Below are 22,692 nucleotides of genomic sequence, written 5' to 3'. Positions count from 1 at the left end.
GTCAGTTCAAGAACAACTATGTATTTTATTGAAGAACAACAAGGCAACACACAGGAATCAAGATATGACACCAACTCAACAAAACAACCATGCATGTATCAAGTTTACGCTATCCAAATAAGTTAGTAACTAGCAATGCACCTAGTGTGCCGTCACTACAAAGAAATTCCCCTTTTCTCATATCAGATATCAGATATATAACCATGGGGACAGTTACAAGATGCTTACTCTTAGGATGAAGTTCCAATCAATGTATGCCGAATACCATAGGCTTGCCCTAATTTTCATTACCTAGATCTTCAGACTGATCATCTAGGATCACTATAGGTCTTCTCTTTAGATTGTAATGTTGGCTAGGAGATGGTATGATACTAGATGATATTTAAAGTGACTAAGCCTCCTTGACACTACACTAGCTTTTTGGGGTTTCACTCATTAGCCTTTTTCTATTCATCTCTTTTCTTGATCACTCTTATTCAGGATGGGTGCGGTCTTTCTACAATTACTTTTTTTTCAACTTTTCTTTTTCTTGCTCTTTTCCACCGCACCCAACTTTTGTTTTTTTCTTTTACTCTACCTTTTTTCCTACTCATTTTACATCATGCACCCCTGTGATATCCACCCTCAACTTAGGCCATTTGCCTGAGTCAAGGTGCATAGTGTCCAAGCAGGACTAGGGCCAAAATAGGTTCTTTATGATATAAACGGGAAGGTGATAGGTGTCATAAAAGGAAATAGGCTAATCAGGTTCAAAGTAGTGATCAAGGGATATTCTACATACAGGGAAGATCATTTAGGCTAAAAGTGGGCTAATCTTAAAACAGCCTATGATCCTTTTCTAAACACTATCCTTCAACCTAGGTAAGACTAACCGAGCAAGTTCTGGATTAAACATAAAACAAAAGCTGAGTAAGATCTCACACGCACATGGCACATAAGTATATCACAAGCTACTACTCATTCAGTTCATGCAGCTGTTTAGCACAGGTTATTTCGTCACTAGAGCTAATGCCATACAAAGATGCACCGTGGTCACACTCAGATGCTATTCACACAGTTAACTACTCAGTCTATTGGAGAGGTACCCAAAAATCACAAAAAAAATTTAACTGCCTCAAGTACTTGTATTTTTCCTAATCGACTACAAAATTTTACAATAACAATTTACCTTACACCTTCAACTTAAAATCAAAGAAAAACTAAACTAAGGGTTAGGGTATACCTGGAGTAGATCAAACACGAGAATCATAGGTTGCCTTCCATGTAGAGCCTGATTTAATGCTGTAGCACGACTCAGGAATCTCGATTACTTTAGACTTCATCGAGACATTTAGTAGCAATACTTTTCATCGATTCGTTTGGACCAATATAAAGTTTGACTCATTGCCCATTTACCTTGAAGGTGCTTCCATCTTTATTTTCAAGTTCTACTACTCCAGATGAGTAGACTTGACTTACTCTAAATGGGCCTGACCACTTGGATTTAAGCTCACCTAGGAACAGTTTGAGTCTGGAATTGAACAGAAGCACCAAATCACCCTTTTAGAAGTCTCGTTTCTTTATCCTCCAATCATGATACTTTTTTATATTTTCTTTATGTAGGTATGCTCATTCATATGCCCTAAGACAAAATTCATAAATCTCATTTAGTTGTCCCAGTCTCAGCTCTGCTGCCTCCTTCCAACTCAAATTCAACTATGTGAGTGCCCATAAGGCCTTGTTTTTCAACTCTATTGGTAAGTGGCATTCTTTTCCATAATCCAGCTGAAATGGTAACATGCCAATGGGTGTCTTGAAAGCAGTCTGATATGCCCACAAGGAATTATCGACCTTTCGAGACCAGCCTTTCCAACTAGCATTTACCATTTTAGCTAGGATGGCTTTAATCTCTTGATTTGACACCTCCACTTGCCCACTAATTCGTGGGTGATATAGAGTAGCTACTCTATGCCATTTAACCCCATATTTTGCTAACGCCACTCGAAACACTTTGTTGAAAAAATAAGATCCTCCATTGCTCATAATAGTATATGGTACTCCAAAGAGAGAGAAGATGTTTTTTTTAGGAAAGAAACAACCTTCTTTCCTTCATTATCATACAAGGAAAAAACTTTGACCTATTTTGAGACATAGTCAATAGCAACTAAAATATACTTCATCCCATACGAGCTTACAAAATGACCCATGAAAATGATGTCAAAGGCGCCAAACAATTCCACTTCAAGCATCTTTGTCAAAGGCATCACATTTCTTTGGGAGATTGACCCCTACCTCTGATATTGGTTGCATTTCAGCACAAACTCATGAGCATACTTGAGCAATGTTGGCCAATAGTAGCCGCTCTGCAACATCTTCCTAGTCATTCGGTCACCCACATCGTGAGCTCTAACTGGGGAAGCATGACATGCTTCCAATATGCACCATACATCCACCTCTAGGATACATCTCCTTATAATATTGCCAGCACATCACCGAAAAAGATATGGCTTATCCCAAAAGTAATGTGTCATATCATGAAATAATTTTTTTCTTTGATGGAAAGAAGGATTTTCTTGAATGACTTAACTCACAACATAATTTGCAAAATCAGCATACCAAGTCAATTTCTCCACAGCTGGAGCCAAGATTTCCTCATCAGGAACTGCGTCATTTATCTCCATTTCATCACTAATTGTCTGCTCACCTTCCTATCTAGACAGATGATCTGCAATCTGGATTTCACAACCTTTCCTATATTTGACTTGAAAGAAAAATTCTTGTAGCAGCAATACCCATCTAATTAGCCTTAGTTTTTCATCCTTCTTAGCCATCAAATAACTCAAGGGTGCATAGTCAGTGTGGACCACCACCTTGGTCCCAAGCAGATAAGCCCTGAATTTCTCAAAAGCATATACTACAGCTATAAGTTCCTGCTTAGTGACGGCGTAGATCTTTTGTGCTCCATTAAGTGCTTTGCTGGCATAATATATTGGATGAAAGGATTTGTCCTCCTTTGGTCCCAATAAAGCTCCAAGGGCAACACCACTTTCATTACCTATGATCTCAAATAGTTTTGACCAATCTGGTGCAACGATATTAAGGGCTTCCACCAGCTTTATTTTAAGGCATTCAAATACCTTCAAGCAATCATCATCGAAGGAAAACTTCAACTCTTTCTCCAAAAGTTTGGAAAGTGGATTTTCAACCTTCGAGAAGTCTTATATAAAACTCTGATAAAAGCCAGCATGGCCAAGAAAAGTTTGCACTCCCTTCATTGGAATGTGAGGTGGTAGTTTCTCAATAACTTCAACCTTGGCTCAATTAAATTCTATCCCTTTTGTCTAAAATTTTGTGCCCGAGAATGATGTCCTCCTTTACCATAAAGTGGCATTTTCCCCAATTAAGCACCAGATTAAATTCAACACATCATTGCAAGGCCATACTTAGGTTAGCCAAACACAACTCAAATGAGTCTCCCATTATAGAGAAGTCATCCATGAATACCTCTATGATATCCTCCACCATGTTTGAGAAAAAGACATCATGCACCGTTGAAAAGTAGTAGGTTCATTGCATTGCCCAAACAACATCTTCTTAGATGCAAAGGTGCCATATGGGAATGTGAATATTGTCTTCTCCTAATTTTCAGGAGTAATACAAATTTGATTATATTTAGAATAACCATCTAAGAAATAGTACCATCCCTTTCCAACAAATCGATCAAGAATTTGGTCCGTAAAGGTCATCGAAAAGTGGTCTTTCAAAGTCCATAAGTTTAGTTTGCAGTAGTCCATGAAAACTCTCCATCCAGTCACAGGACTAAGTGGAATCAGATCATTATTGTCATTTGCAACCATAGTCATGCCTTATTTTTTGGGCATGCATTGAACCGGGCTTACCTATTTGCTGTCTGAAATAGGGTAAACCACTTTTGTATCCAACCACTTAATAATTTCATTCTTAACCACCTCTTGAATTCGTGGATTAAGATGGTGCTGGTGCTCTATGGCCAGACTACAATCTTCCTCAAGTTGTATTTTATGCATGCAGATGCTAGGGGGAATTCCAATAATATCCGCGATAGTCCTCCCGATTACTCTATTATTCCTCTAAAGTACTTAAATAAGTGCTTCTACCTACTGCTCACCCAAATCAGCTACAATAATAATAGGTAGCATGTTTCTGCTGCCCAAAAACATGTAGCTTAAATGCCCTAGAAGTTCTTTCAATTCCAACACCGGTGGCTCTGCTATGGATGGCTTAGCCGGTGGTGTTGGTTAATTGGAAAAATCAAGATATAGCTTCTTAGGAGAATAAAATTATGAACCCAATCCTATCAAAGAACAAATAGTCTCTTCGTACTCCTCAATGCCTTCAAGATCAAAATTCATTTGAACTGCAGCAAAGGCTCAGCAACAAGTTTCTCTTCTATTGACACCTCTTGTTTGTCCTCATAATACACATCAACAAATGAAAACACACTTATTTATTTATGCTGTTTCATTAACTTTCACTCATCAAAGCGGACCACCTTATCATTCATTCTGAATAAAAGCTCATTAGCTCGCAAATCAATCAACACACTTATGGTTATAAGGAATGGTCTACCCAAGATTATGGGCACCTCAAAGTCCACCTCACAATACAGAATGATAAAATCTACAAGGAATATAAAGCTATCTATCTTCACGAACATATCATACAAAATACCAATAGGTCGTTTCACTGACCTATCCGCCATCACAAGTCTGATGTTGGTGGGTGAGGGATTCCCCAATCCTATCTTTCTATATATAGCCAGTGGTAACATATTAATTCTCTCTCCTATATCACATAATACCTTAATGAATTCCAGGGACCCAATAGTGCACGGGATGGTAAATGCTCCCGGGTCTGCTTTTTCCTGCGCTAAACACCTTGTGGAGATAGCGCCAAAATGATAGAGATTGTCCTCTGGCTCATTCTAACCTTCCATTTCTTAGTAACAAGGTATTTTCTAAACTTCACGTATCCTGGCATTTTCTCAAGTGCCTCAACCAATGGCACATTCACCATCATTTTTTTTAGCATTGCCATAAACTTGCTGAATTTTGTATCATTACTTTTTTTCTTCAACTGTTGAGGAAAGAGAGGTGGTGGTCTTGGGATGGTTTTCAACACTACCTCCTTATCTTTCTCTTTCCCTTTATCTAGAGCATCATCAGAATCATCCAGCTTCTCAGACTCTACTGGACCACCTTCTTCCAATTCATTATCAATTACCTCATTAACTATATGTTTTCCCATAGAAGGGCCAGGTAATATTTTACCACCTTTAGTGGTAATTTCTATACATGAGCTATTATTCAGTGGATTCTGGACTGTATCACTTGGTAACATTCCACTCTTCCTTTAGTTGAATGCTATGGAGATTTGGCTCATCTGCTGCTCTAACTGTTTGATTACAGTAGAGTGTGAGTTTACCAATTGATTGATAGATGAAAAATCGGTCTTCATGGTGGTCATACCAGAGTTGGTAGCCTTCACTCCCTTCAACAATTTCTCCATCATGTCCTCTATGGGCATCTTTTCCGAACTTGTTGTAGCATCCACACGATTTCCAGGTGGGACATAGAGCCCACTCCTATCATTATTATTTCTCCAATTTCCTTGCTTCCTATCTTTATAACCAGGCTTATCATAATAATTTTGACCTTGATTCCCTTTGCCATTGCCTTAGAAACCCCCTGATAATTAACATAGTTCTTCTCTTCTTTTGGATCAACATCAACTCTATCCTGAGATCCCACAGCTTTCACCTTCTCAGTCTTGCCTGATAGCAAGTGCTTGGCTAGTAAGTCTATCTGCTTTTTTAGGTAAGCCATGTCTTGGTTACACTTCTTATCTATTCTGCATTGTTCCGCATTCATACCCACAGAAATAATGGGGCTAGCTTTCATAGAGTCTCAGGTATTCTATGCCTGACTCTGTTTGGTTATTCACTCGAGCATTTCTAAAGCCTCTGGGAATGTAAGATCAACAAATGAACCACCAACAATATTATCTACAATTGTTTTTGTAACAGAGTTAAGAGCCCTATACAAAGTCTTCATCAAGTGTATATCCATCATATTGTGCTTTGAACACTGTGTTAGCTTCTTCTTAAATCTCTCCCAGGATTTATATAAGGCTTCAGTTAGGAGCTGCCTAAAGTTTCTGATCTCATCCCTTAACTATACCCTCCTAGAAGGCTGAAATAACCTTTCTAGGAAAGATCCTTTCAACTACCTCTAGTTGGTTATAGAATCGGGTGTCAGCTCATTAAGCCACAATGTTGCATCCGCAGACAGAGACAACGAAAATAATCCCAATCGGATAGAATTCTGGCCCACTCTTGGGTTATCAAAAGATTTATAGATTGTGATAAATTTCACCAGATACAAGTTTGGGTTATCCCCAGGAAGGCCACCAAAAAACCCATTCAGATTAAGGAGTTGAATCATAGTAGTCGTAATGTTGAATTTTTCCCAAGGGGCCAATGGTGGAGGAATCATTGTGCCCATTGAAACTGCTCCATCTATTCCATCATCATCATCATTGAGGTCTTACTAGATCGGCTAGTAATCTTGCCTTCCACAGAATGGATGGTTCCTATTAGTATTATGCTGTACTAGTGTAGCTACTTGCTCTGCACACCTTAGATTACTAGGATTTAACAATTTCTCATCTCCTAAATCTTCATTTTCAAGATTTGGATGTCATGCTTGTTGACCAAAATTCTGTGCATTCACCTGAGCTCCAGCTAAGGCTGATAATCTATCAGCCTCTTGCTGGTCTGCCATTTTTCTAATTCATTGCGGTTCTGTATTAAGTTGTAATAATGGTTCTGTAGAACTTCTGGTTCTTGTCATGCACTACAAGGATCCTATAGTAAACATAAACAACAAATAAACATAAAACTAGGAAAGTTGACTAATAGTTAATTAGCGCATACAAACTTTAATTTACAATCGTATTCCCCAACAATGGTGCCATTTATGATAACACTCAAAATACATATCTTTGATGAGAATGTAAGAGATTGTTTTCAATATATAACCCAACTAGGTTGTGGTCAAATCTCACACAGAATATGGTGTGAACTTAAGTCATTTACGATTTAATCAACTGATAGTTGGATGTCTCCTGAAATAGGGGATTTTCAGTTTAACAAATAATTGTTGGTCAGTTTAACTTCAGTGTTTGAAATAAAGAGTGTATGGAAAAACCAAAATTATGTTCACTAGGGGTTTTGGTACTTGACAGATGCTAATAGTGATTCAAGATTCTCACAATAGGTAGGAACAACATATTTGTCTTTATCAAAGTTATGCCTAAATGTCTCTTGACCTACTTAAGCATTTAATTACCTAATCTTATTGGACTTATGAAATTTATATTCATGGACCAGACTTCACCTCAGGTTAATTAACCTTGTTACAGCGTCAATTATTAAATGGAGGGTTGGTAGCTTCCAAGTCCCTATTGATAGTTCACTTCACACTGTAATTGATTTCTTATCTCAGGAAAATTAGAGCATGTGTTATCTATTATTTTCAACCAATAGATGATAATTAAAACCTAAAAATTATCAAGGAGTCTGATTACCTTTTGAATTTTGAACACTAAGCATCTTATTAAGACTTACCCCTAGATCCCATAATTCGAGTTAAAGAGATTTAGCCACTCATAATGGAAAAATCAAAGAAAGTAGTTGTATTCATGATTTGACAAATAAACATACCACAATATCATTAGTAACTAGTGATTCTCCAATTAGATCACAATAGAAATACCAAAATATTGATGAAAATCTCTTTTTAGTTAATTGATTTTCAAGCAAAAACTAGAGAGAGAAATAACAAAATACGTGTCTCAAGAATATGTTTGGAAATCCCCTAGAAAACCCTAAACAATACTATAAATAGTTCACCCTAATTATGGAATTAAAATCATAGAGTTCAGCAATTTCTCAGACAGACGACGCCATCCATGACGCCTTATCAGGAGGCTAATGACTTATCACAAATGTCGCCAACTCCTCTTTGCTTTTTACATGCACTGCCTTAGGATGACAACAAATTGTGATGGCCTATAAAATCTTTGATGCCTTATCACGGATGTCATCACGTCTCTACCTCAGCTCTCATATTCTACCTTAGGCTGACGGCAACTTTGATGACCTATCAACCCTTTGACAGCTTATCAAAAAATATCATCACAACTCTCAGCTGCGGTCTATTTTCTATCTAAGGATGACGATGAATCTAATAACTTATCATAGGGCTGACAACTTATCAGGAATGTCGGCAGCCAGACTTCTCTTTTATTTGCTTTAGTTTTTAACTATTTTGCCTCCATCCTTTTTGGATCTTATGCATGTTGTCTTCTACTACAAAATCAAAGATGAAAAATTAAAAAATGACAATGGTTGTTTAGGAGATTGCAATTATTCTCAATTAAAAGCCTCAAATATGGTAGCATCAGCTAACACATCAATCATCAACTCATATGGTAGACGGAGTTTAAAGTTCTTTTAATTCCATTCAGCTAAGGATACAGTTTAGGGGTACTAATCATATGTTTTGGGTAAAATTAAGTTTGGGTAGGTTATATGGTTGATTATATTAGGTCCAAGAGGGATGCCTAGGGTATGATTAGTTGGTACAACTCGTATTGGAGGGTATGATTGGTATGGGGTAGTCCAACCAACTAGTGAGATTTTTTGTGCAATTAAATTTGGGGGTAATCTGGATATTTCCCCTTAAAACTCCAGAAGATCCCATGACTTATATCATACTTGGGACATTAATAACGCTACTATTTTATTCTTAAACACTTAAAAACACTCTTAAAACAGTCTCAAATTCTCTCAAGGCTTTGGGGATAAGAAAGGCTAGGGTTTCATCCATAGTATTAAATTGGGGACTTTCTAAGGTAATTTTTGTCCATCATCTTTTAATATAAGTCACGTTACTCCTCCCTCATTGTTTTTTCCAACTAAAGGCTTTTTTATTAAATATTTTCTTAGCATAAATGTTGCATGGTTTGGGGTTTTCAAATATGTGTTTGGCTTTTGGTTATAAATGCTTAGTTATAGTTTTCCTATGTTTTAACATTCTTTAATGGCGGTTGGGATAATTGGTTTCATGGGAATGGTTAATTGGTAATTGGTTTTGGTTTTTGAAATACTATGCCCCCCACATGGTTGATAAAATTCCTATGATAATGCTTTTACCAAAGTATTGAACTTCTGATAGACCTAATGCATGGTTATAGTTTAATTAAACACTTCTGGAGTACAATGAAATCCCCCAAGCAAACATAATAATGAAATACTTGCGGTGTATATGGTGTTTCCCAAGTCAACTTTATAATATAATCTATGGGTACGTCAAAATCCCTTTACATAAAATAGATGGCTAAGGACATTTCTTGCCATGGTATAATGATACAACTACTTATAGCCTCGGTTAATAATAATGCATTGGTAGGTTGTAATTAGATTTAATTGGGCAAGAATAGCGGGGTGTGATTGCTAACTATGAAGGTGTGACTACAATAGACAGACACTGGAAACTCCTTTTTAACGACATGGCGGTTGGTCATGGAGACCATAAATTAAACTTATAAGGTAAACGAGAATACTCAAAGTCCACTTGTACATATGTATCATAGAGAGCAAAGGGTAATTGTGAATTCCCTACTATTGTGATACCTCTGGTTTATACAGCTACACGCATCAGGTCCCGTTCAGGGAGTTACACTAGACCCATATATCTTGTAGGTGGTTCTAGGATTGTAAGCTACACATATCCAGGTTAATGGTTTTAAATAAATGCTAAACCCATTCCACTTCCCAACATAGTGATATATATACAAGGTTATTAATGTATATGGTTTGTTTACTTAGTTTTAATGGTTTGCATTATTTTATCCTTAACCCAAGTTCTTGCTAGCATTGAACAACTAAATTGTCTTTGGGCAGCTGTATCCCTACTCAATATAGGAATCGACCATTGTATTCCTCCTACTTAGTAATCAAATTTTGTGATCAGCTTGGCTGGTTTAAAGTGATGAGTTTTTCTATTCTAGAAGGATCTATTTCATATCATGGATTTCTTTATACACATTAGTTATTTTATAGATATTGGTTTTTGCTATTGTTAGGGAATGTCCTAGCCGAATGGTTGTTTTTCTTCGGTTAAAGGCTTTTATTAAACTACTGTGGGTTGGAATAGACAATGTTAGTATTTGTGCCATCCTTAATATCGGCCTTGGTATTGGGGCTGATAACCTATGATGGTAATTGATTTACAATTGTTCTATTTTGTTTTGGATTATATTTATTTATATTATTGAATCCATTTGGTATGAGATGTATAGATTGGTCAGGGTTTGTCTTGGTTTATTTTTCAGATGGGTTGGGATGGCTGGACAAATTTGAGTTGGTCTCTATGATATACCTATCATAGATTCTAGATTTAGATATTTATGTTATCCTGTTTAGTGTTCAAAATTCATCCGACTTAGGGTAAGCCTTCGAATGGCAAATGGGTTGGGGATTAGGGGTGATCCGTGGTTGTTGTTAGACTTAGGATGCCCATTATGACAAGGATCCAGATCGGGTCGTGTTAAGTTTGTATTTTATCCAGGTTCATGGTCAATTAGGGAGTCAACAAAGGTGTGTCTAGTAGAGTCTCTTTTAGGGGTGTGTAGCGTGGTACATTCATAAGGGAGATACTATAAGGCATTTGGGAATTTTTTTTCTCTTTCTTGTTATTCTATTTTCCAGCATGGAGTCTAAGGTCGTAGATTCTATTGATTTTTGTTATCTTATCTTTTAAATCATGAGTCGATGATCTAAAGCTCATCAAAACTCTTCCCTCCCAACTAGTGACAATGTTCATTGGACACTCTCTACTTAGGGTGATCCATACTCAGTCTAGGGGTCCAATTCTTGATGTTTCTAGAGTCCTACTAGTCCCTTCTAGTCCCCATCATTCTTCTCAGCCTAATATAATGAATGTAGAGTTTCTTTAGTATATTCATATGATTTCTCAATTCGTAGCTTCTCAGGATGAGCATAGTGTATTAGATATTTCATCTTGTGAGGACACAATTATTAGTCGATTTATGAGGCTAAATCCTCCAACTTTACTGGTGTTATGGTTTAGGAGGATCCTTGAGTTTTCTTTAATGAGATAGAGAAAATATTTAGGTGATGCAAGTTACAATTTTGGAAGGGGTGAATTTTGCTGCTTACAAGGTTATGGATATTGCATACTAATGATATGAGAAGTGGGATTAGAAACAGGGTGATGATATTGAAGAGTCATCGTAATGGCATACATTCTCTGATGCTTTTCTAGACTACTTCTTTCCTAAGTAGTTGAGATAAAGGAATGTAGAGAGATTTTTTAATCCAAAACTTTAGAAGATATCGATCAATGAGTATGCCTTGAAATTCTACAAGCTATCTAGGTATGCTCTAGAATTGGTGTCTGATATAAGGTCCTGGATGAGAAAGTTGGCTTCAGGTCTGACTCAATATTTGATCCTTGAAATCAAGACTTCATTGTTGAATAAGGACATAGATATTTATAGGTTAGTGGTTCATATGTAATAGGTTGAGAATGAAAAAAGAAAGCAGACTAAGTTTGGTGAAAGACAGGGTATAAAGATTTAGTTCTCAAAATAAGGTGGTCAACAACAAAGTGGTACAGATGGCGGTTTACTAAAAAGGAAGAAGTGGGAAAGCTCTGGTTCTTTCTCCACAGTTAGTGCTCCTCACCTGAACAAATTGGGGGATAGGTGTCACTAGGGCAGTGATAACTTCTGAACATAGGGTGCCTAAAATCTTGTTAATGGGGATTAGTTGGCCTCATCCCACCTTACTAGTTTTGGGGTTGTATTCATAGGGGTTTCTATGATGAAGGAAGGGAGAGGTATTTTAAATAAGGTTACTCCAATCATATGCTCAAAAATTAGCTAATAGGTACGGGTGTTCGGGGGAGAGAAAAACTCTAGTTGCTTCATCTTCTATTCCTGCACCAAAGGGTTTTGTTTCTGGAATCGATACTTCTTCTGGTACCAGTACTGGCTGGAATAGGTTATATTCTCTTTTGTCTCGACAGAAGTCTAAGGTATTTCCTAATGTTGTGACTAGTACATTACAATACTTTTCTTGTGATATATATTGTTTCTTGATCCAAGGACCACTCTTTCTTATGTGACCCAATATGTGATTGTGTATTTTGGATTTGATCCTAGGGTTATTTTGGATTCTATTTCTATTTCTACCTAAATAAGTGACTTTGTGATTGTAAAAGGATCTTTAAGATATGTGTGGTATCTTTTAGTAGTCAGAAAACCCTGGTAGATTTGTTTAAACTTGGTATTGTGGATTTTGATGTCATTCATGGGATGGAGTTGTTACACTCTTATTATATGTCCATGGACTATCGGACCCATACGGTTGTCTTTAGGTTTCTAGTGAACAGTTTATTGAGTGAGAGGGTCATTCCCTAGCTTCTACGAGAAGGTTTATTTCATATCTATGGGGTCAGAGATTAATATCTAAAGGGTGTCTCTATAATCTAGTTCGGGTTAAATATTCTAACTAAGAAGGTCCTTCGTTGAATTTGGTCCTAGTGGTAAATGAGTTTCCTTAAGTCTTTCTAGATAATCTTACTGATGTTCCTCCGAATAGAGGGATTGAGTTTGGAATTCATTTGGTTCTATACCTCTTTCATTATCTATTTCTACTTATAAAATGGCTCTAACTGAGTTAAGGGAACTCAATTAGAAATTTAAGGATCTTCTGGATAGCGGTTTTATCCATCCTAGTGTATCCCATGGGGTGCACCAATTTTATTCGTATACCAAAAGGATGGATCCCTTCGGATGTGCACTGACTATAGGCAGTTTAATAAGGTGATAGTTAAGAACAAGTATTCTCTTTTAAGTATAGATGGCTTGTTTTATCAATTGCAAGGTGCCAAATTCTTTTCTAAGACAGATCTTCTGATTGAGTATCATCAACATAATATTAGGGAGTTGGATATCCCTAATATGGCTTTTTGTACTTGGTATAGGCACTTCAAATTCTTGGTTATGTTTTATAGGTTTACTAATGCCCTGTTAACATTTATGGATTTTATTAACATAGTTTTTTTGTTAGCTTCTAGATCTTTTTGTAATTATGTTGATTGATGACACTCTAGAATATTCTAAAAGTGAGGTGTATCACGATAATAACCTCTGTGTGGTGTTGAAGACCTTGAAGGAGCAACAGTTGTATGCTAAGTTCTCTAAATGTGAGTTTTGGCTTAACGTTGTAACTTTCTTGGAACATATTATTTGTAGTGTTGCGATCATGGTAGATCTAAAAAATGTTGCGGTGTGTAAGAAGTGTCTTACTTCCATGAATCCATTCGATATTTAGAGTTTCTTTGGTTTAGCTGGTTATTACAGGAGGTTCACAAAAAGCTTTTCTATAATAGTTGCCCCTTTCACTAAGCTTACTTAGAAGAAGGTAATACTTGCTTGGTCGGATTCTTATGAGGGTAGTTTTTAGAAGATGAAGGATAAGCTGACTTTATTTCCAATTTTGAATTTTTTAGAAGGGAATAAGGGGTTCTTTCCTCATTATGATGATTCATGGGTGGGACTTTCTTGTATTTTTATGTAGCATGGGGAGATGATTGCCTAAGCTCTAGGCAGTTGAAGGTGCACAATAGGAATTATCCTACTAATTTTTTGGAGCTTTTAGCGGTGCCAATTTTGTTAAAAATCTCATGGAATTATTATGTGGAGTGTACGTGGACATCTTTTCTGATCATAAGAGTCTACAATATGTGTTCACTCAGAATTAGCTTAGTCTTAGGTAGAGGAAATAGCTTGACCTTTTCAAGGGCTAGATATGAGTCTTCACTATAATTTAGGTAAGGAAAATGTTGTTCATGATTCTCTTAAATTGTTATACATGGGGAGTTTAGCTCATGTGGATAAAGAGAAGCGGGGAATTGTGAAGGATATTCAGTGCTTGGCTAATCTTAGAGTTTGACTTTTGGACTCCAAAGATGTTGGTGTATTGGTACAAAAAGTGGTTTGATCATCTCTTATTGCAGAGATCAAGGGTAAGAAAGTGCTAGATCCTATCCTTATGAAAATTAAGAGTGATGTCGGCGGGCAAATAGTGATGGTACTTTATGGTACTAAAGGAGATTATGTGTTCCTAATGTCAATGCCTTGCAACAGAGAATATTGGCTAAGGAGCATGAATCACTCTATGTTATGCATCGAGGTTTGATGAAAATGTAAAATGATCTCAAGAAGATGTATTAGTGGAATGGTATGAAGAGGGATGTGTAAGATACTGTGGCCAAATGTATAGTGTATCAATAAGTCAAAGTTAAGCACATAAGGCCCAGGGTGCATGTTAGGAAATTGAATTGCCAGAATGAAATTGGTGGTGATCAACATGGATTTTGTTACTGGTTTTTGTCAAACTCGAAATCAATTTTATTCAATTTGGGTCATTAAGGATAGGATGAAAGATTTGGCTCACTTCTAGTAAGTGAGGACTAACTTTTAAGCTGAGGATTATCCGAGGTTATATCTTCATGAGATTGTAAGCTGCATGGGGTACCAGTTTTGATTTTTTCTGATCATGGATCGTAGTTTTCATCTCAGGTTTGTTGGTCTTTAAACAATGTGTTGGAGATTAAGGTTTGTCTGACTACTAATTTCCACCCACAGAAGAAAGGGAAAGTAAAAAGGACTATGTAGACATTAAAGGACATGTTTCTTGCATGTGTAGTCGACTATTGTGGCAATTGGGTTGAGCATTTGCTTCTTGAGCATTGCTTACAATAATAGCTACCATTCTAGCATTGTAATGGCTCCTTTTTAGGCAATGTATGACAGGAGGTATAGATCTCCAATTGGGTGGTTTTAGCTTGGTTAGGAGTATATGCTTGGGATATACTTAAGGCTGCCCAAAGTCATCAAAAGTCTTATGCAGATGTGAGGCATAGAGACTTGGAGTTTGAGGTTAGGGATAAGGTGTTCCTAAAGGTGTCTCCCATGAAGGGAGTGATGCAATTTGGTAAAAGAGAGAAGCTCAATCCCAATATGTTGGTCATTATGTAGTATTACAATGGGTTGGTAATATTGCATATTAATTGGAGATGCTTACTTGTTTGAGCTCCATTCATCTAGTATTTCATGTCATCATGTTGAAGAAGTGTATAAGTGATCCTTTATAGGTTGTTCTTTTGGAAGGATTGGGTATCTTAGATTATCTATCTTATAAAGAGATCCTAGTTTTCATGTTGGATGGGCATGTTTGTCGGTTACAAAATAAGGATTTGCCTGTGTTAAAGTTCTATGGCTGAGCCAAAAGGTGAAAGAGGATACATGGGAAAAGTTTTCTTATTTGGATATTTGTATGGAAGGTATGTGTTCTTGATCACATCTTTATTTTCAACATTCGTTAAAGGAACAATTGATTTTGATACATCTTTGTTTTTTTATCTTAAAGGTAAGAGTAAAGGAATATAAGGGTGTATGTTGTGCATTTACTACCTTGTCCGTCATTCGGGGAAGAATGATCCTTGTAGGGGAGACTGAAACACCATGGGTTTTGACCCATAGAATTTTTTTTGGATTTTTGATTTATGGACATAATATGACTTGAGGGTACCCGTAGAATAATGAGGTACAACTCTTATGCTCTTGGTCGTATGACAACCAGCATTGGTTGGTGTGTTGGATTATTTTCTGGAATGGGTACGACTTTTGCAGTATGAGTCGTGTAGTTGGTAATGGTTCATAGTGTTGGGGTTTTTCCTTCACTTAATCTGAGACTTAGTAAAATAACTTGGATTTGAGTATGAGTAGCTCACCATGAGTCATGATTTAGGGTATGAGTCATACCATCAACTCGCATGATAGACAGTGTTCGAACTTCCTTAGATTTCATTCTGCCAGGTATACGATTTAGGGTTACTGATCGTATGGTTTGGGTACGGTTTAGTTTTGGTATGTTGTATGATGGACAATGTTTGGTCTAAAGGGAAGGTCGACTCATATTGGTGGGGACAATTGGTATAGGGTAGTCATACCATCTGACGGTATTTTTATATAGCTTAATTTGGGGGTAATCTGGATATTTTCCCTTAAAACTACTTGGGACCCCGCAACTTATATCACACTTAGTATATTATTTACCCTATTATTCTTTTCTTAAGCAAATAAACTGTCTTAAAACACTCTAAAATTCTCTTAAGTTTTTGGGGCTAAGAAAGGCTAGGGTATCATCCGTACAATTAAATTGGGGAATTTCTAATGCAAATTCTTTCCATCATCTTCAAATATAAGGCAGGGTACTCCTACCTCATTGTTTGTTCCAACTAATGACATGTTTTATGAATTGTTTTCTTGGCATAAATATGGCATGGTTTGGGGTTTTAAAATATTTGTTGGTGGTTTTGGTTATAAATTCTTTGTTATGTTTTTCCCATGTTTTAATTATATATTATCATTCTTTAATGGTGGTTTTGATAATTGGTTGCATGGGAATGGTTAACAGGTAATTGGTTTAGTTTTTTGAAATACTATGCCCCCAACGTGGTTGATAAATTGCCTATGAGAATGCTTTTACTAAATTGTTGAACTTCTAATGGAACTAATTCATGGTTAAACTTTGTAATGGAGCCCTAAATGGTTTTAACGGTTTTGAATGGTTAAATAGTAAGGTTTGGGTGATAGTGGTTATGGTTTAATGGAAAACTTGTAGAGTATAATGGAATCCCCCAAGATAAATTAATAATATATACTTATAGGGTACGTGGGATTCCCCCAAGTTAACTTTGTAATGTAATCTATGGGTACATAGGAATCCTTATACATAAAATTAATGGATAAGGAAATTGGATGCAAGATATAGTTGGTAGGACGATACCATTACTTATATCCTCAGTTAATAATAATAAAATACTGTCTTGGTCGATTGGAGATGGTTTTAATTGGGCAATAATGATGGGTATGATAGCTAACCGTGAAGGTGTGAGTCTACTGGACAAACACTCGAATCTCATGTTTGCCGACATGAGGGTTGTTCATGGTGACCATATATGATACTTATGAGGTATATAGGAATCCTCTAGGTACACTTGTATAGATGTATCATGGAGAGAGAAGGGTACATGGGAATCTTCTACTCTTGTAGTATCTCTGGTTCGTGTGGTTACATGCTTCGGGGCTAGTTTTTGGTGTTACACTGGACCCATATAGCCCTAGGTGGTTCTAGTATGTTTAAGCTACACATACCCAGGTTAATGGTTTTAAATGAATGACAAACTCAGTTCCCTTTCCAGGCATAGTTATATATATATGTATGGTTGTGGATGCATATGATTTTTTCCTTTGTTTAAATGGTTGGAATTATTTTATCCTTATTCAAAGTGCTTGCTAGCATTCTCCTGCTAACTTGTCTTCGGGTGGCGATATCCCCACATGATATAGGAACCGACCATTGTACTCCTCCTGCTTAGTGATTGGATTTGGAGATCACTTCAATTGGATTCATATGGTGAGTTTCCATATTATTGAAGGCTCCATTTCATATCATGGATTTCTTTATATACTTTGGTTATTCTATGGAAATTGGATTCGGCTATGGTTGGGGGCATGTCTCAACCGGATATTGGTTTTCTTTTGGTTAGAGGCTTTTGTGGAACTACTATGGATTTGTATGGGCGTTGTCGGTATCACTGTTAGCCTTAGTATCGGCATTGGTATTGAGGCTTATACCCTTGGATGGTATTTCATTTATGATTGTTCTATTCTTTTTGGATTATATTTATTTATATTATTTAATCCATTTGGTATGGGATGTATAGATTGGTTATTATTTTGGTTGGTTTTGTTACTGGATAGGTTTTGATAATTGGACTCATTTGGGTCAGTCTCAGTCATAGACCTATCCCAGAGTCTGGATCTGAATAATTATGCTATATTTTTAAATGTTTGGAAATCATCCTACTCAGGGTATGCATTCGGTTGGCGGCTAGGTTAGGTATTAGGGGTGATCCATAATCCTGGTTGGACATGGGATGCCCATTGCGAAAAGGACTAGGGTCGGGTCATTTCAAAATCATACAACCAACTAAAATACCTAAATACAACTTTTCATTGCCTTTGTAAACCTATTATCTACTTAGAACACCCCAATATGTCACCCTAGACCTTTTCGTGCAACTCCATCGCACTAACCTCAAAAAACTAATGCCGATCAAGTAATAATCCACAATGGAAAGCATCTTCCTAGGAACATAATTGGAGATTCTCAAAGTCTTTAATGTATATCAATGCTATAACAGGTTTGGATGACTTTCAACAAAGACAATTAGGAGTCCAAAGCACAAACACTCACCATTAAATGATATACAAATCCTTCCATAGGCAAATGGGTTACCATCTGAACATCTATCAACCACAATCCATCCCAATGGAAGAAGATTGAATAGGTTGCAAAAGAGTAGGCTTATCTAGCCTATAAATGAAAGCTTAACTAACACAAGTCTAGAAATAAAGGCTACACTCAATCTCTGTTGCCAAAATCTCAACACCAAGGCTAAATTTCTCGGTCTCAACTATCCAGACGAATCTTGTAAATGGCTAAGAATCCGCACTTCAAATATATCATATCCTTTTAAGCTTTCATTTCAAGGCGTCAAACTTAAACTGAAGAAGACTATTCCCAACTACGGCCAAATACCCAAATCGGCCTTACTATCAAATCTAGACATATCCCTGCTAGTTCCTGCTAGTGTCAAGATCTAAAGGTAACTGGGTACCTGTAATGCCCTGAGTCTTGTACCCTGGATGCTACACGGTGCTTATAATCTCGAAGAACCACAAGCTAACCCATGATTGGTACCTGCTGCAATAACTGAGTAAAAATACTGTATAATGCGGAAAAATAGGCAAAAATACCATAAGATTCAAAACTATAATACTGATAAAGAGAAATGATAAAATCTGATAAAACATTAAAATTTGAAATACTTAGTTACTTTCTGAGCATATAGTTGAAAAAGCCTCTAAAACTGTATGAACTATGGAGTTGATGGGACAAGCCCCCAACTAACTTTAACTACTGAAAATAAACTAAGATACTGAATAAATAAACATATCCTCGAACTATGAGGACTCACCACTACTCTATCAGCTGAAAGTCTGATCTGCTAAGGGTGCTCTAAAGCCCGTATGTCTGAACCTATGGTATAAAAACCATAGCGCAAAATAAAAGTATATGTTAGTACGTGTGAATGTACTGGTACACAAAGTGAGGTAAGGTTGAATGCAAGTGTTCATATGCATGCACAATAACAACTGAATAACATGAGTATGACTGAATGAGAGTACATGCATGAATACGCAAGCTGCAACTGAGATCATGATTATACTGAATACTGAGTCTGAATACTGGTTAACTGATGTAACTGATAACTAATATACTATTTATTGAGTGACTGTGTCTAACAATACTATTTATGATAGAAATAGCTGAGTTTTGTACTGAGGTGAGTGACTGTATCTGACAGTCCTAAAATTTGTAGAACTATCTGAGTTCTTTGCTGATGACTGAGACTAAGACTGTGAGAGGTAATCATCTAACCAACATGCCTCTTTATAAACTGTTTGGGGTCCAACTTGTAACCCCAGTTGGAAGGGTATCAATACCCTGCCACGAGCAAAGAAAAGTTGTGAGTAAACCCTCTATGACAGGGAGCTCTTCCGTCAAGCCCTCGCTGGTACGAGAACTCAAATGATATGTATTAACCCTAGAATCATAGGGTTATATCTCAACCTACACTTGCTATGTAGTTCTAGAATGCAAGGATTGCTTCTAAGGATCACACCCTCTGCTGGTGGGTGAGCCCCTATCCTTGGGTTCACTCGGTACAGAATCATACTCCCAACTAAATAGACACTGGAATGATTTCCTAGTTCAAACTAGGCTAGACTGATCTATTACTGAAACTTCTGATTAACATAACTAAGCTGAGTTTAATGGGTTCTATTAAATGGCGGTATACTACTGAGTTCTGTTTGTTGACTTAGATTACTTTGGACTAAACTGAATAATGAATGGGACTTTTTTGATACTGAGTTTACTGAGTTTTTTCCTGAGTTTTTTAACTAAACTAGAGTACTACTGATTGTGATATGACTGAGGCTATTTTGTAACTGACACTGGCTCTGGGAACATATCTAAATTATCAGGAATTAAATACCCCCAGGACCCCATAGCATAAAATAATAAGACATTAACTCACACTACAATCTTTGAGTCATTTCATCAATAACTTGAAAGTCATGAACTTGCACATGAATAGGAATGCATTCTAACACATCATAATTTCACTAAACTAATCTCATGAGCATTCCATCCAACACATACAAGGTATAGCTTTAGCATTAAAGATATTATGAACATGTGGGTATGGCATAAGTTCTTCATTTAGATCACCAAAGGTTCATAAAATCACCATAATCTAAATTTAGCATTTTATCAAACACATGGTAGGCGTAGATTCATTCTTGGGCATGAACAACAATGCTAATACATCATGACTTCATAATTGAATTGTTACAATATAAGAAAATCATAATTCAACTTTCATACTATCATAATATCAAGAAATACATAAAGATTTCAACTTGGAACTCATACCACAACATAAATATGATTACATTCAAACCCACAACATGGAAATCAAAATTCATGTTTTTAAAAGAATTATCTTGAACTCTATGGGTGGAAGAGACCCTTGGATGAACATTTTACATACCTTGATGAAGAATTTTTGGAAATTAATGGTGGAAATCTTGAGTTATTGATCTGAAAATTAAAAACCCTAAGGCTTGGTCTTGAGAGAAATTAAAAAAGAATGAGTTTATTTGCTTTAAAGGGTATTAAATTTCGTGTTTTGGGGGCTGAGGGTCGGGGGTAAAAGACCCAAATACCACAAAAACATGGACTTTTAGAGCCTAAAACTGGGCTACCAACACCCAAGTCAACGCAGCCTGTTGATGGCATCGATACGATAGTCGAAGATTGGGCCAACTCAGTGGAATTTGACATTGTTAGCTGGGGAAAATATTAACTAGTGTGATAGGTGATGCGGTGCACAAATATTGCATTGGTTCACTATTTTACGATTCCAAAGAAGCATTAAATGAAGTTCGAAAAATCCAAAACTTGTTCGAGAGCACCTATTAAACTTCTGATAATGCTCAAATACACTCTTGAATGGGTGTAAGCGATCATTGTCAATATAAAACCCAACTAGGTTGGGGTCGAATCCCACAGGGAATATGGTGTGAACTCAAGTTGTTTGTAATTTAATCCAATGATAGCTTAATGTTTCCTGAAATGGGGGGTTTAGGTTTAACCAGTTGTTGTTCGTCACTTTACTTTTGGTGTTTGTAAATTAAGAGTTTATGAAATAACCAGAATTATGTTCACTAGGTCTTCTGATACATGACAGATGCTAAAAGTGATTCAAGATTCTCACAGTAGGTAGGATAACAAGATATCTTTATCAATGTCATGCTTAAATGTCTCTCGACCTACTTAAGCGTTTAATTCCCTAATCCTCTCGGACGTAGAGAATTTCTATTTACTGCCCATATTTTACCTCAGGTTAACCAACCTTTTTACAGTGGTGATTATTAAATGAAGTATTTCCGAGTCCCTGTTGATAATTCACTTCCTACTATATTTGATTTCTTTCTCAAGAAAATTAAAGTAGGTGTGTCTACAGTTTGCAACCAACAGACATTAATTAAAACTTCAGAATTATCAAGAAATCCTACCAACTTTTGAATCTTGAATACTCAGCACCTCATCAAGACCTAACCCTAGATCTCATAACTCAGGTTAATGGAGTTTAGCCACTTATGATTTAACGAACGAAATACATAATTGAAATCATGATTTGAAAGATAAACTTACAGAGATGAATAATAACTCGTGAATCACAGATTAGATCACAAAGGAAAAATCCAAAAATATTGATAATAATCTCTCAAAAATAGTTGCGTTGTTCAAGTCAAGAAGTAAAGATAGAAAATATCAAGATACACTGTCTCAAACTCAAGGTGTCGACCTTGTATGGAATAATAATGATAATTCAACAATTAGTGATTCCTAAAAAACCCTAAAATAATGTTGTAAATAGTTTAACATAAATAAGGAAACATAATCAAGGTTACTGCTTTTTCTTAGAATAGACGACGACTATTGATGATGCCTTATTAGGATCCTGACAACTTATCAAGAATGTCATCAAGTCTTCTTGATATCTGCACTAGTCCTGTCTTAGGTTGACGGCAACTTCGGACGGCTTATCAGGATTGTGATGACTTATCAGAAATATCATCACAACTTTGCGCCAATTCTCATGTACTGCCTAAGTCTGATGACATTCTTGATGACTTATCACCATTATGATGACCTATAAAAAAATGTCATCGATTCTACCAGCTGAAACACATTCCCTATTTAAGGCGGATCATAAACTTGATAACTTATCAGACCCTTGACGTCTTATAACAAAATGTCGTCACAACTTCCACTTTAGGCCAATTCTCTGTCTACTGATGACGACCAACCTA

This window comes from Capsicum annuum, chromosome 1, assembly GCF_002878395.1.
Source record: "Capsicum annuum cultivar UCD-10X-F1 chromosome 1, UCD10Xv1.1, whole genome shotgun sequence".
In the NCBI taxonomy this organism is placed as follows: Eukaryota; Viridiplantae; Streptophyta; class Magnoliopsida; order Solanales; family Solanaceae; genus Capsicum; species Capsicum annuum.
The sequence above is the reverse complement of the archived record's forward strand: the minus strand, read 5'-3'. Positions refer to the sequence as shown.